Source organism: Fukomys damarensis, unplaced genomic scaffold, assembly GCF_012274545.1.
Source record: "Fukomys damarensis isolate Sample0158 unplaced genomic scaffold, DMR_v1.0_HiC HiC_scaffold_38, whole genome shotgun sequence".
Taxonomy (NCBI): domain Eukaryota; kingdom Metazoa; phylum Chordata; class Mammalia; order Rodentia; family Bathyergidae; genus Fukomys; species Fukomys damarensis.
In genome coordinates this window covers 46,775,966-46,788,063 of record NW_022900950.1, presented here as the reverse complement: position 1 = coordinate 46,788,063, position 12,098 = coordinate 46,775,966, and the positions used below count along the sequence as shown (strand labels likewise).

The 12,098-nt window shown below is 30.7% G+C and overlaps 1 long non-coding RNA gene across 2 annotated transcripts; it reads right to left on the bottom strand.

Annotated features, from left to right (window-relative positions):
- Positions 1-705: 705 nt before the first annotated feature.
- LOC104871158 lies at positions 706-9,163 on the bottom strand. Of its 2 annotated transcripts, none has more exons than XR_004515702.1 (3): positions 9,088-9,163; positions 1,333-1,394; positions 706-814 (listed from the first exon to the last, which is right to left on the bottom strand). It is a non-coding gene; the product is annotated as an uncharacterized LOC104871158 (long non-coding RNA). The 2 variants fall into 2 exon arrangements; XR_004515703.1 differs by lacking the exon at positions 9,088-9,163 and adding an exon at positions 7,680-7,740.
- Positions 9,164-12,098: the final 2,935 nt, after the last annotated feature.

Here is a 12,098-nt window from a genome sequence, read left to right as displayed (position 1 = left end):
GGAACCACTAAGCTAAATCCCCAGCCCAAGACAGTATTTTATTATAGGACACAATGGTAAATACCGAATAGTTTCTCTGGTGTGAGAAACAAAGTGTAAAGAAGGATCAAAATGTATAACAATGTGAAATAGGAAGAAAAAGTCTAAAGGGGTAGGAAAAGTGGGAGGGGTAGGGGAAAGGAAAGAAGGGAAAGAAAAAACATGAGAAAAGGAAAAAATTGGAAACAAAGTCTCTGTAAATAGGGAAGGGTGGAGGTGTTGAAGGGAGGGCAGGGGAATGGGGAAAAAATAAGAACCAACATATATCATGTAAAGTTACAAGTTCTCAAAGATAAAGGTAACTGTACTGCATACCTAAAATGTATCAAAAACTCAATAAAAAATTTTTTTAAAAGAAGGGTAGGAGAGGCAGCTTAATGTTAAGGCCCTAGGTTTAATTTCCAGTATTGCGAAAAAATAACAATAATGTAAAAAAAAAAAGGCAGTATTTTATTAAATTATATAACTGTGGGAGTGCTTAAACTATAAAACGAGGCATTATTGGGGCAATTTTCTGATCATATATGAAATTTGTGGTTTTTCACAATTCACAGGTGCTCTAGGGATGTAAGCCCTGCCAATTTCGGGGTCCACTGTATAGAAAGGAAAAGGAATTGCTTTTTTTTTTTTTCTTACCTTGTGAAGTTTTTTTTTTGGTACTGGAGAATGAACTCAGGTCCTTGCGCTTGCAAGGCAGGCGGTGGAACCACTGAGCTAAATCCTCGGCCCCATCCTGAAGTTTTAATAGCCAAATGTAAAGCTCCTCACAAAGGCTCTAAGGGAATGTAAAAAAAAATGATTTCAACTGGAAAGGATACTACAGTATCTATCTATGTACTTATGTGGAGACAGGGTCTTGCTATGTAATAGGTCAGATTGGTCTGAAACTTGCAGTGAACCTCCTGTCTCAGCCCCAAAGTGCTGGGATTACAGGTGTGACACCACGCCCCACCATATTCTCAATTTATAAATACTCTAAGATTGATAAACTTGACTGATGAGAATTAAAAAAGACTAGTATTCAAATGTCTTTGAAGGAAAAGGATTCAAAATTGTGATTCTCACATTTAGAGATAATAGGGCCTACCTGTAAAATACTTCCACAAATACAAACTTACTCAAGGCAATATTAGCTCTAAACTGTATTAAATTAACATTAAACCCCAATGTGCATGGGGATAAAAGATTACAAAGTTATATTCTAGGATGAACAGGGGAACAAATCAGAAATCAGAAATAAACTGAAACATGACACCAATGGTAACTACCAATGGCAGTGGGACTGATACTTACAAAAATAAGAATTGCTGGGCTAAGGAGCCTGTTTTGTTATGGTCTTCATTTTATTATTAAACCTAGGAAAAGGATAAAGAGCAAAGACTTTAATCATTTGATCACAGAAGTTAGAATACTTTCAACCTGAGGTCAATGATCATTTATTTCTGATCCTTATATATCACAGAACAACTGTATACTGCAAACAGCCAGCAGTAGCATTTACATTCCTTTATAATGCAATTATTTTTTAAATTTGCTTTTGTATTACTTTCTGAAACAGAAATAAGAAATGTAACTAAAACTCATACCTCAATATCTAACTCGAAATATTCTGTGCTTCTGGAGGATATCATATAATATGCAAATATAATATCATAACATATGCAAACATTTTAAATTTATTCAAAATTACATATCAAGATTGATTTCTCTCTCTCTCCTAAACACATACTTTCATATACACACACACACACTTGAAAAATCTGAAAGTCATGTACTGCTCAATTCCAAGAATTTTACTGTATAGGGTATGAATATGAAGTTAGAGTTTAAAATGCACAAAAAGCCTATGAAAAGATTATATTATGATGTTATGGACAAAAAAAAAGGGGGGGGAGTTGTGGGATTGAATCAGTGAATGAAAAGCTCATGATAAATAGTTTCCATGGTTGTCCTTTATTGGCAAGAATATGATGGTTTAAAAGCCAGTACACAAAGGCAGGAAATATTACAACTCCTTTTTAAAAATAAAAAACTATTTTAAAGATATCTGAGTAACCTGAGTTGGTTAGAATGTTTGATTTCTGTGAGCCATGAATATGAGTTGTAGTTTATACCATGTGACAGAAGCACTTACAAGAGACAGACTAGGAAGATTACAACAAACACATCCAACTTCTCAGTGGAGCATTCCACTGAATATTTTATTGCAAGATTATTTTCTACACACACACACACACACATGCACATTCCAGCACACTTTTCATATTAAAATTCACCGAAAATTGAAAAGAAATCTAAAAGAATCTTTATATGCTATTCACGAACCCCCCCCAGCTAATTCTAATATTCTGCCTACACGGTTTTGCTTTTATTTTCTTAAAGAAAAACAATTACACATGTAGTTCCTAGTGTGCTATATACTCTGATCCCATTTCACTTTCTTAAGATCTAACTACAAGCTTAAATTTGATGTTTATATCCTATGCGTTTTTACACTATTACTACAAAATCAAGTATTTAAATATATTGCATACAATTGCTACCAAGCTTTGTTTAAATGGCATATCAGCCATACCTTTTAAATATACTACTGTATATAACCTTCCTACAAAGTTTTTGTTTTTGCTAAAGACAGTCATTCAGTGATACACAACCTTCATTTTAAAAGCTACAGAGTTTATCACAAAACAATGCCCTGATTTACCATTTCTGGTTGCTTAACATTTATATTACTTTCAGTATTTTGCTTCTAAAAATAAGATTTTTAAATACATATCTGAGTTCATCTAGAGCATTCCAAGTCTAGGTATCTTCAAATTTCCTAGGATATTGTGAAATGCTCCAACAAGCAGAATATGAAAAGTTCCCCTTTTGATACTTCATTTGAAAGTATATTTAAGAAAAACAGCTGCCATCTAGATAAAAATTTAAAAATTTTTTAAGTTATCAAGTCCTTCTGTTTTCATCCAGTATGTTTAACATAGGTATAATAGATGTTCCAAACAAACAGACCAGACTAAAATTTGGCCCAAGGCACTTGGACAAAGCATAAAGCTTTGATACTAGATTCTTCACTATAGATTTGAGGAAAACACCAGTACTTAATTATAATTGTTGTTACAGAAATGTTTAAGATTCAATTAGACACTGAGCTTAGGTAGATCCCAGATATTTAAAAGAAAAAAAAATCAAGAGATATGAATGGTTTATTGGTGTGGAACAAAACTCCACCATTTCATTTTGTACAGTGCTAATCACATATGGTGCTCCTCAAAAAAGAAAAAAATCTTAGAGACTGTAATAACCATAAATTCCAAAGCCCCAACTCCAGAGGTCCTGATATAGCAAATCCAGATAAATTTTTTATTTTAGGTTATTCTGGTATTGGTGGTCCACAGACATTAAGTGGTAATTAATGGAGGAAAAGTATTTTTACAGTAACAGTACTTAGGGTTACCTGTTAAATTACATTAATGTACTTAAAAAAAAAAAAGAAACCTCAATCTATGGTTGAATATCCTTTGACTTTACAATGCCAAAATAAGGTACAAATTTGTTTACTATTTCACATGAATAAGGTCATACTATGACAAAAGCTCCTTAGGTAGTAATACCAGAGGAATATTGTATTCTATTTCGTAGTTTACTATGGTTGATAGAAGAAAACATTAAGAGTAGGCGTGATCAGGAATGATTTTTAAAGATAAAGAAGAACAAACTATGGTTGTCTTTCTAAAATAAAGAATGCAAAGTGAAAATAAAGCAAAATAAAATAAGAAGTAAGGAGATAAAGCTTTCTCAAAGGAAAAGGGATAAAGAGGGAGTAGGGAGAAGAGGGAAAGAGGTTGAAAAAAGGACTTGGAGATGTGTTATGTTCATGTACCAAATCCACAAAAGGAATTATGTACTGCAAACATGTACAAAAAACCAAAAATAAAGGAAAGGGATGAAGAGATGGGTAGGTTGGGGAAGAGGGAAAGGGAATAAAAAAGGAATTAAGATATGCTACATACATGTACCAATTTCTCACAAATAATGTAAATATTATGCGCTACACATGTACTAATAAAATTTAAAAAATTTTTAGCAATAAGTAATCAGTAATAAAGAAAATAATGCTACTGAAGCTGGGTGTGTAATTCCAGTACTCTGGGAGGCAGGGGCAGAAGGGTTAAAATCTGAATCTAGCTTGGGCAATTTATTGACTGTCTCCACATTAAAAAAAACTTTTGAAGCGTAGGAAATGTAGCTCAGTGTGAAGGCCTTGAGTTCAATCCTCAGTACTGGGGGATGGGGAAACTACTGCAAATGTAGTATTTTAAATTGGGATATTAAGTTTACACATTAAAACAAGAATATTACTTGTAGTTTCCTACCAATAGCTGTACAAGTAAGAATAAAAGTATAATATCCACTTTCCTGTAACTAAAATGTATCAGAATTATTTAGATATAAGAAAACTATGTGAACTTAGGTTAGATAAGTCTGCACAAATAGTACAAATTGAAAACTCTTGTATATTATCTGAAATTATAAAGTCCCATTTCCAAAAGATTTAGAATAATTGGAAGTGACATCATTTTAATAATGAAAAGTAGCAGGCATACTACTGTAACAGACAAAATAGTTTAATAGTGAGAAAAATAGGACACATTTTCATCTCTGTTTCTTATTATTTACAGCACTGAGTAGTATAAGATCTTTAAAATTATAGCAAAATCAACAGTTGTTTATATGAGGTTAAAAAAGTGAAGTTAGTATGGGCTCAGAATATGGCCCAAAGTGTGGGGAGGAGGGCAAACCACTCTTATATGGCCATAGTTTACTTTTCTTTCCCAAATATGTATCCTGTTTTACTTTTTCGGTTTTTTTGAGATAGGGTTTCAATATGTAGTTCAACTCAGTATCCTGCCCAGGATGACCTCAAACTAGTATCAGCAGCTAATTAGTAAATTTCCCCAGTCTATCAGCTTAAAAGTGAAAAGCATGAACCACACCATTTATAATTCCAGAAAATAATTTCCAATTCTAACAGGTAAAATTAACCAAAGAAATATTAAATGAACAAAAACTATAGATTATAGTAAAAAAAATAATAGCCTAAGTAAGAAGAATAAGCACGTACTGTTTTCTTTCTGCTACAGTGTGAAGAAAATGTCTTTCTGTTGAAAGTGTCCCCCAAACTGTATGAGTGCAATGACAGTGGGGCTTTAAAATCTGGTCTGTAAAAACAAAGGGTTACAGGCGTATTTGGCCACCATTACTGCATATTGATAGTATTCTGAAGAACAGGTGACAAGCAGTAGTCATGCCCCAGCCTCTGCTACCAGCTGTAAGGGACAAGAAAAAGGGCTGTGGTGGTAATATTTATTTATTCATTGTTATTGCTGCCCCTACTTCTTAAGTAGCAAGCTCAGAAATGTATATGCAACTAATAAAAGAAAAAAATGTTCTGCCCAACCTACTGACCAAGACTGCTTATATTACTATATGATAAAATTGTGAATTTGTTTAAAAAGTGGATGAACACAGAAGAAAAGACAAAATTGTATTTTGGTTAAAAAGAGAACCTGCAATGTAGGCATAAAGGAAAAAATTAATGACATGTAATCATTGTCAGCTCCTAAGATTAAACTGCTCAATTATCAAAAGTTTCTGAAGAGTTTTAACCAGTTTTAAGGGTGAATGCACAAAAAAGGTATCTCTTCTAGCTAGTCTCCAGGGAATAAAGTGCTCAAATTCCAATCAAGAAATGAAATTAATATTTTGCTTACAAAATGCCCCTGGCTTCCTCCCAGGTCCCACATATCTAATCACAACCATATGTTTGACTTCAGACACTATTAGCAAAAGATTTAGCAAAAATCCCAACTATCAAAAAAACTTCCACATGCAATTTACCTACTTTAAATGTGCAATACAGCGCTAAAAGCATAGTAACTACATAGGATCAACTGATGAGTAATATAAACAGAAATACTGATTCTGTTAAATTACCACCTTTAAAAAAATGTAATGCTACTTAAAGACCTACAACTTTAAATGTAAGTCATGTTTAAGCTTATTTATTTTTATTTTTTATTTTTTTGTTCTCTTTTGAGAGAGGCTCTTGCTATGTAGTTCAGGCTGGCCTGGAACTTAGGGTGATTCTCCTCCTGCCTCAGCCTCTCTGGCACTGGGATAACAGACATGCAGCACCACACCCAGCCTTCATGTTTAAATTTAAAAGCAAGCCACCTTTCACCACTAAAGCAATTTTTGATTCAGAAAAATAAAATTTAGAAAAATGTGAACATATTTTGACACCTAAACTCATACATAGACTACAACTGGCAACTTAAATAGTAATACCTTGTCACAAAGGGTAGTTTTTAAAAAATAATGAAATTGTAGTGATATTTTATAAAATAAAACACCAACTTTATTATTTTTACCAAAATTTAAAAAGGATTTTTTGCTTAGCAATTCAGTAAATGTTAAAAATCAGTATTTTTGAAAAACACACAATAACTTTGCACTGCACATATATGAAAGCTATATTATAGAAAAGATTAAGTACTAAATTTTTTAAAAAGTAGATATTCAGAAATAGTAATGAATCTGCTTCAGAAATTTAAAATATACTGCATGTTTGCCCTCCAAGTTATTCTAACCATGAAAATAAGAAAGTAAAACCAACCAAGTAATATATTAAGGAAATATCAAATATAGTTTGTAGTGCTAAGAGAAATTCTACTTCAAAATATTTAATAAAAATTAAAAACCGGGCCAGGGATTTAGCTCAGTGGTTCTGCCACCTGCCTAGCAATAGCAAGCACAAGGTCCCAACTTTGATCCCCAGTAACAAAATAATAAATAAATAAACAAACAAACCATTGCAGCAATTAAATGTTACCTTTTGAAAAATACTAATCAGAAAACATTAATTCTGACACATTAGAAGAAAAACAACAGAATTAGTTTAGGTTATTATTTATCACTTTAAGAAAACATACACATGCATGAAGTTGCTTCAAAATAAATATTTAAATTTTTTTATTAAAAGTTAATTGTATGTTATTTTTAAAATTCTCAGTAACATTCTAAAACCCCTATCAAAACTGCCATACTTTACAAAACTGCTTAAAATATGTTGTCCTTTAAATCTAGTATATCAGACAAATTAATGAAAAAAATTAAATTTCTTCACTCAGAGATGTTAAATACTCTAAAGAAAACTTTTAATAAAATAGAAACAGAGATAATATGCTATATTTTAAGGACAATCAAGGGCTTAGATATATTCAGATTTGCAAATGTAGAAGTAAAAATTCTTACATAAATGCACTTTAAGTGTTGATTAAAAGACACCAAATCAAACAAAACAATGAAAACCTTTATCAACCCTGACAATAACATATACTATTACTTAGGTTAATTTCACTTGTGAGAAATGATAAATACAAGAAAACTATTAATACCTATTGATGCTATTAAATATTTACTAAGTGAAATTTTTAGACGTTTACAAGCTACTTCATAACTACAGAGGACAATGATATGTTAAATATTTGTTTTCAAACTAAATTTTAACACCCTCAGACATCATAAATTATATCTATAAATCATAAACAACTCTGTGCTTGTATATTTTTACTTACAATATAACTCATGGTGTTTCTCTTCCTTCATTTAACTCATTAAGGACAAGTGAAAGTACCTGGATTAAAAGTGATAAAATGAATCCAGATACTCAGATAACTTTATTTTTCAATTTTATCTTAACACTCTCTAATTTGGAAAACACTGAAAACTCTAATTTGGAAAACTTGGGGAGTAAGTATTTCCATCTTATTTAAAATAAAAACTATCTTTACAACACTCTAAAATGAAAGTTATGAAGATATTCTATACTGTGTATTCATTTTAAACAATCACCTTACAGAATGACACCAATAAAATAATGCCAAACTTCTATAGAAGTATCAGATTTCTATTAAATTTTAACATTTTATTTAGCCTCGATTGCTGACAGACTCAAATTCCGGGGTTATCTATCTAATAAACTATTTAAAGTTAAAAGCAGGTCTACCATCATGATGAAAATTATACTTCACTCAAGACTAAATTAAAATTTTTCTAACACAAACAAACCTTTGGGATTTCCCATATCTTGTTATTTTTAGATGAAAATTTTATAGAAAAACCATTCTTAGATTTTAGCAATTCTCTAAAAAATATCTTTTAAAATATTACCATTAATACTTTACAGTGAAATAATTAACCAGCTCTACTTAGTAATACCGTTCAACATTCATTTTCATAATATCAGACTGTCATTTAGAAAACAAAAATTTTATTAGCTAAAAACCTACTGAAAATTTCAAGCGAAACTATAAAAAAATGGCAGAAAAATGATTCTGTGATGAAGTATTTTTGGAGGTTAAATAATAAAACTTATTGGTTGTTCAGGGATTCTATAACTTTATTACTGAAGATTTAGTAACTTTTGATATGAACAAATTGAATGTTTTTAATCGAGTATCTATGAGTAAAATGTTAGTTTCTGCTTAAGAAAGTGGGTTTTTCAGTTTCAACCAAATTGGCACTTTTGGTTAGGACACTACCTGGAATTCTTTATAGTCTCTTAGAATTTTCTCAATCTTATCTAACTTTATAGACTCTACCTACCCTCTACATAACAGATAACCAAAAACCAAATTTTTGATTTAAATCCTTCATTTTATAAAATGAAGTCCACTATATATTTAATTATTTTACATAGCACATTGCAATAACATCCTTAAGGGAAAAAAAAGAGAAATTATCATTATACAGTGTATACTCTTGGGAATAAATCTGTTCAGTTGGAGTTGCTCTAATGTAATTTGTGATCAAATGTATTAAAAAAAATCTAGAGTTTTAATAAGCAAATCAGTTTTGACCATTTCATAGGATTTCTTTTTAATTACTGATTTTAGTCACCTAAGTTTCAGCATTAACAATTTTCAAGACCAGTTCTGCTGCAAAGATAAAAAGTTATATGTGTTTAAAATCCATTAGGTATACCTTAACCTCCTAATCACGTTCCAATGCATGTGAGTATTCAAAGTTTGGTTGTTTTCCAGAATTGGCTCTCTTAAAGGTCAAAACCTGCAATAAAAATGTCATGTATTATAGCATGAAGACACTCAACAGATTTGTCTCCTGTATTTCCACAGCTGATCCCTGAACACAGAAGTAGTCTTCAAAATGCCCCAATCTTGCCAATGCTCAAAGAAGCCCTAACAGTGAAAATAATGTTTAAAAAATAGAAATAACTTAATTAGGAACACCTGTGATATGTTTTGTCATCCGAAGCCTCTTCATACAAATCAGAATTTGTTTCTGCTTTCATTTCTCGTTAGGGCATTTGTTTTCAAAGCAGCATGGATGCATGTATATAGGTAGAGAACCAGAAGAAGGGGCTTTAAAAAGAATGAGAAATACAGTTTTTGCTTCTAAAACTCAAAATCCACAGACCTTATAATATTACTTAAGGGACAGGGACAAAATTTAACTACATTTCCCCTCAAATTATCAAATGATCATTATCATTATTTTTAACTTTAATTTTTTTATCAAGCATACATGAATATTTGAATATTTCCAAGTATTTAATACATGACAGTTCTAACATCAAAATGAGATTTATTATTTAAATAATTAAAATATTTACAAATAACAAATGGACAACTACTGCACCAGTTTTTAATGTTTCCAAGTAGAGGTGAGATTTAAGTGAGTATATAAGTGTTTTTTTAAAAATATGCTTCACCTTTCTGAATCTTAAAGATTTAGCAGCAACTATATAAAAATAATAAGCTACCAAGGTTTATTTTTTAACCAAGGTTTAAATTACATAGTGCTCTGAATGAGTTTTCCACTTTTATTAAAGAACGGCTTAGGAAAACAAACAACAAAAAACCAAAACCAAAAAAACCTTTATTCCCAAGTCAAATATTTAATTGCTTAATGACAAAAGCCACACAATCATGTATCTCATAAATACCAATTCAAATAGCATGACATTTAAAAAATTAAAAGTTTTCTACATTTTGAGCACACTGAAACTTAAGGTACATTGTTTAAAAATAAAGAAAAAATCCTAATGTTAAATTTTTAATATAGCAGTGTACGTTTTTCACAGTAAGGAAAAAAAAAATGCTACATAATGATAAAAAAGGTCCGGATATAAATAAGAAAAATATTACACTAAATGTATATGATAAAAATGTGATTATTAAAAGGCCTTCAGACAGTAAAATTCTAATCTATCACAGCCTATTAATATTAATAAACCACTACAAGTCTTTCTAGTGCAAACATTCTCTAGTGAAAATAAGATGGATTAAACAAGTGTATCAAACTTCTTATGACTCAAGTACTAAGAAAAAAATCAAAATATGAATTTAGCATTAATTTCATTATTTTGTTTTCTTAAAGGAAGACACTTAAAGCATCTTTAAAACTACTAGAAAACACACACACACACACACACACACACACACACAAAACCAAAAATGAACCGAGCAAACACTATGGGGTAAAAAAAGTCATTTCTCTACCAGAAAGCAGTATTTATAGATCTAAAGTCATTTGCACATACAATCAGGTAACATCCACATATATTAGTAATATGCTATTCTAAATATGATGTTGTTAGCATAACAGTCACCACTTTAATGTTCTAATGGGTGTCACTTTATCGCCTTTTCAACATTATTTGAAATAAAGTAGTATTTGATTACTGATACTCTGGTTTTATGACATTTGGGGCAATAAACTTTCAGCAATCACAGTTTTGGAGTTCTAATTATGTGCAAAAATTAGGTGTAAAGCAGTGTTTCTAAGTTTGCTCAGTTTGGAAAAAAAAAAGAAACAAAAAAGTAAAACAAGACAAAAACTACCCATATATTTTGACAATCCTAAAATGTATGTTCTAGTTATAATTAGACTAAGCTTTCTCTCAAAAGGGGTAAAAAAGAAATCAATGTGGGACTGTCATTAAATAAAAGTAAAAAAGAAGACAAAAAACAATTTTAAGTCAGTAGTAGTTTAAGAATACAATCAACTTTTTCAAAACTAAATTTACAGTTGACAAATCAATTGATGAAAGCTTATGTGTCACAGAATAGCTAATATTGCCTCTGGTAATTTTTTTTTCTTTTGGTAAACTCAATCAACCGACTGGCATTTCATAATTAAAATATTTTGTAACATTCTGGATAGTTACTAGGAACCAATAAATAGAAATTAAAAAATATACATATGCCTTCATAAAACAAAAAACAAAAATGTACTACACAAAACAAGGGACTCAGAATGTGAAAGCTACTCTGAAATTTTCATCCTTAGATGTGATTCTTGATAAACATTAAAAGTGATATTAATCTGATTTGAAAATATGCAGTATTATATATAAACACCCGAGGTTACATTTTGGAAATACACAATGAAGTTAACAGCATTAAAAAGTCTAAAATTAGACTTTTACTTGGATTAAAAAAAGTTATAAGGCGTAATCAAATGAAATAAGATTGATACCTTTTCTTGTTACCTCTCCCCACAGTATATAAATGTAGCTTTTAAAAAAGGTGAGCTACTGTAGCAGCATCTTTCCCCACCATCTACAGTATCAATTTCTATAGAGAAACACAGATAACTACATATAAACATTAAAAAAATATATCTTTTGGACTAAAACCTACATGCTCACAAGTACAACACGAAAATCTAGCTAGCATCACATAATAGGGAAAATATTTTGAATGCTGTAGATTTTATTTGGATAGTGTATTGAGAAGCTTTAAGTATTTAAGCATTTAAGAAATAAAGGAATCCATCACTTCTCTCAAACTATGGCTTATTAAACAAAATAACCTTCACCCATCACCCATAAACCAAAGCTCTAAAAAAGTATAACTAGTCCAGAGGAAGATAGATTCCCCCTACCCCGAAACACTCTCCCAGTCACACAATTGGGATGAAAATTAAAATACAAAAACAAAGGCCAGCACTAAAAATCAAGCCCCACTATC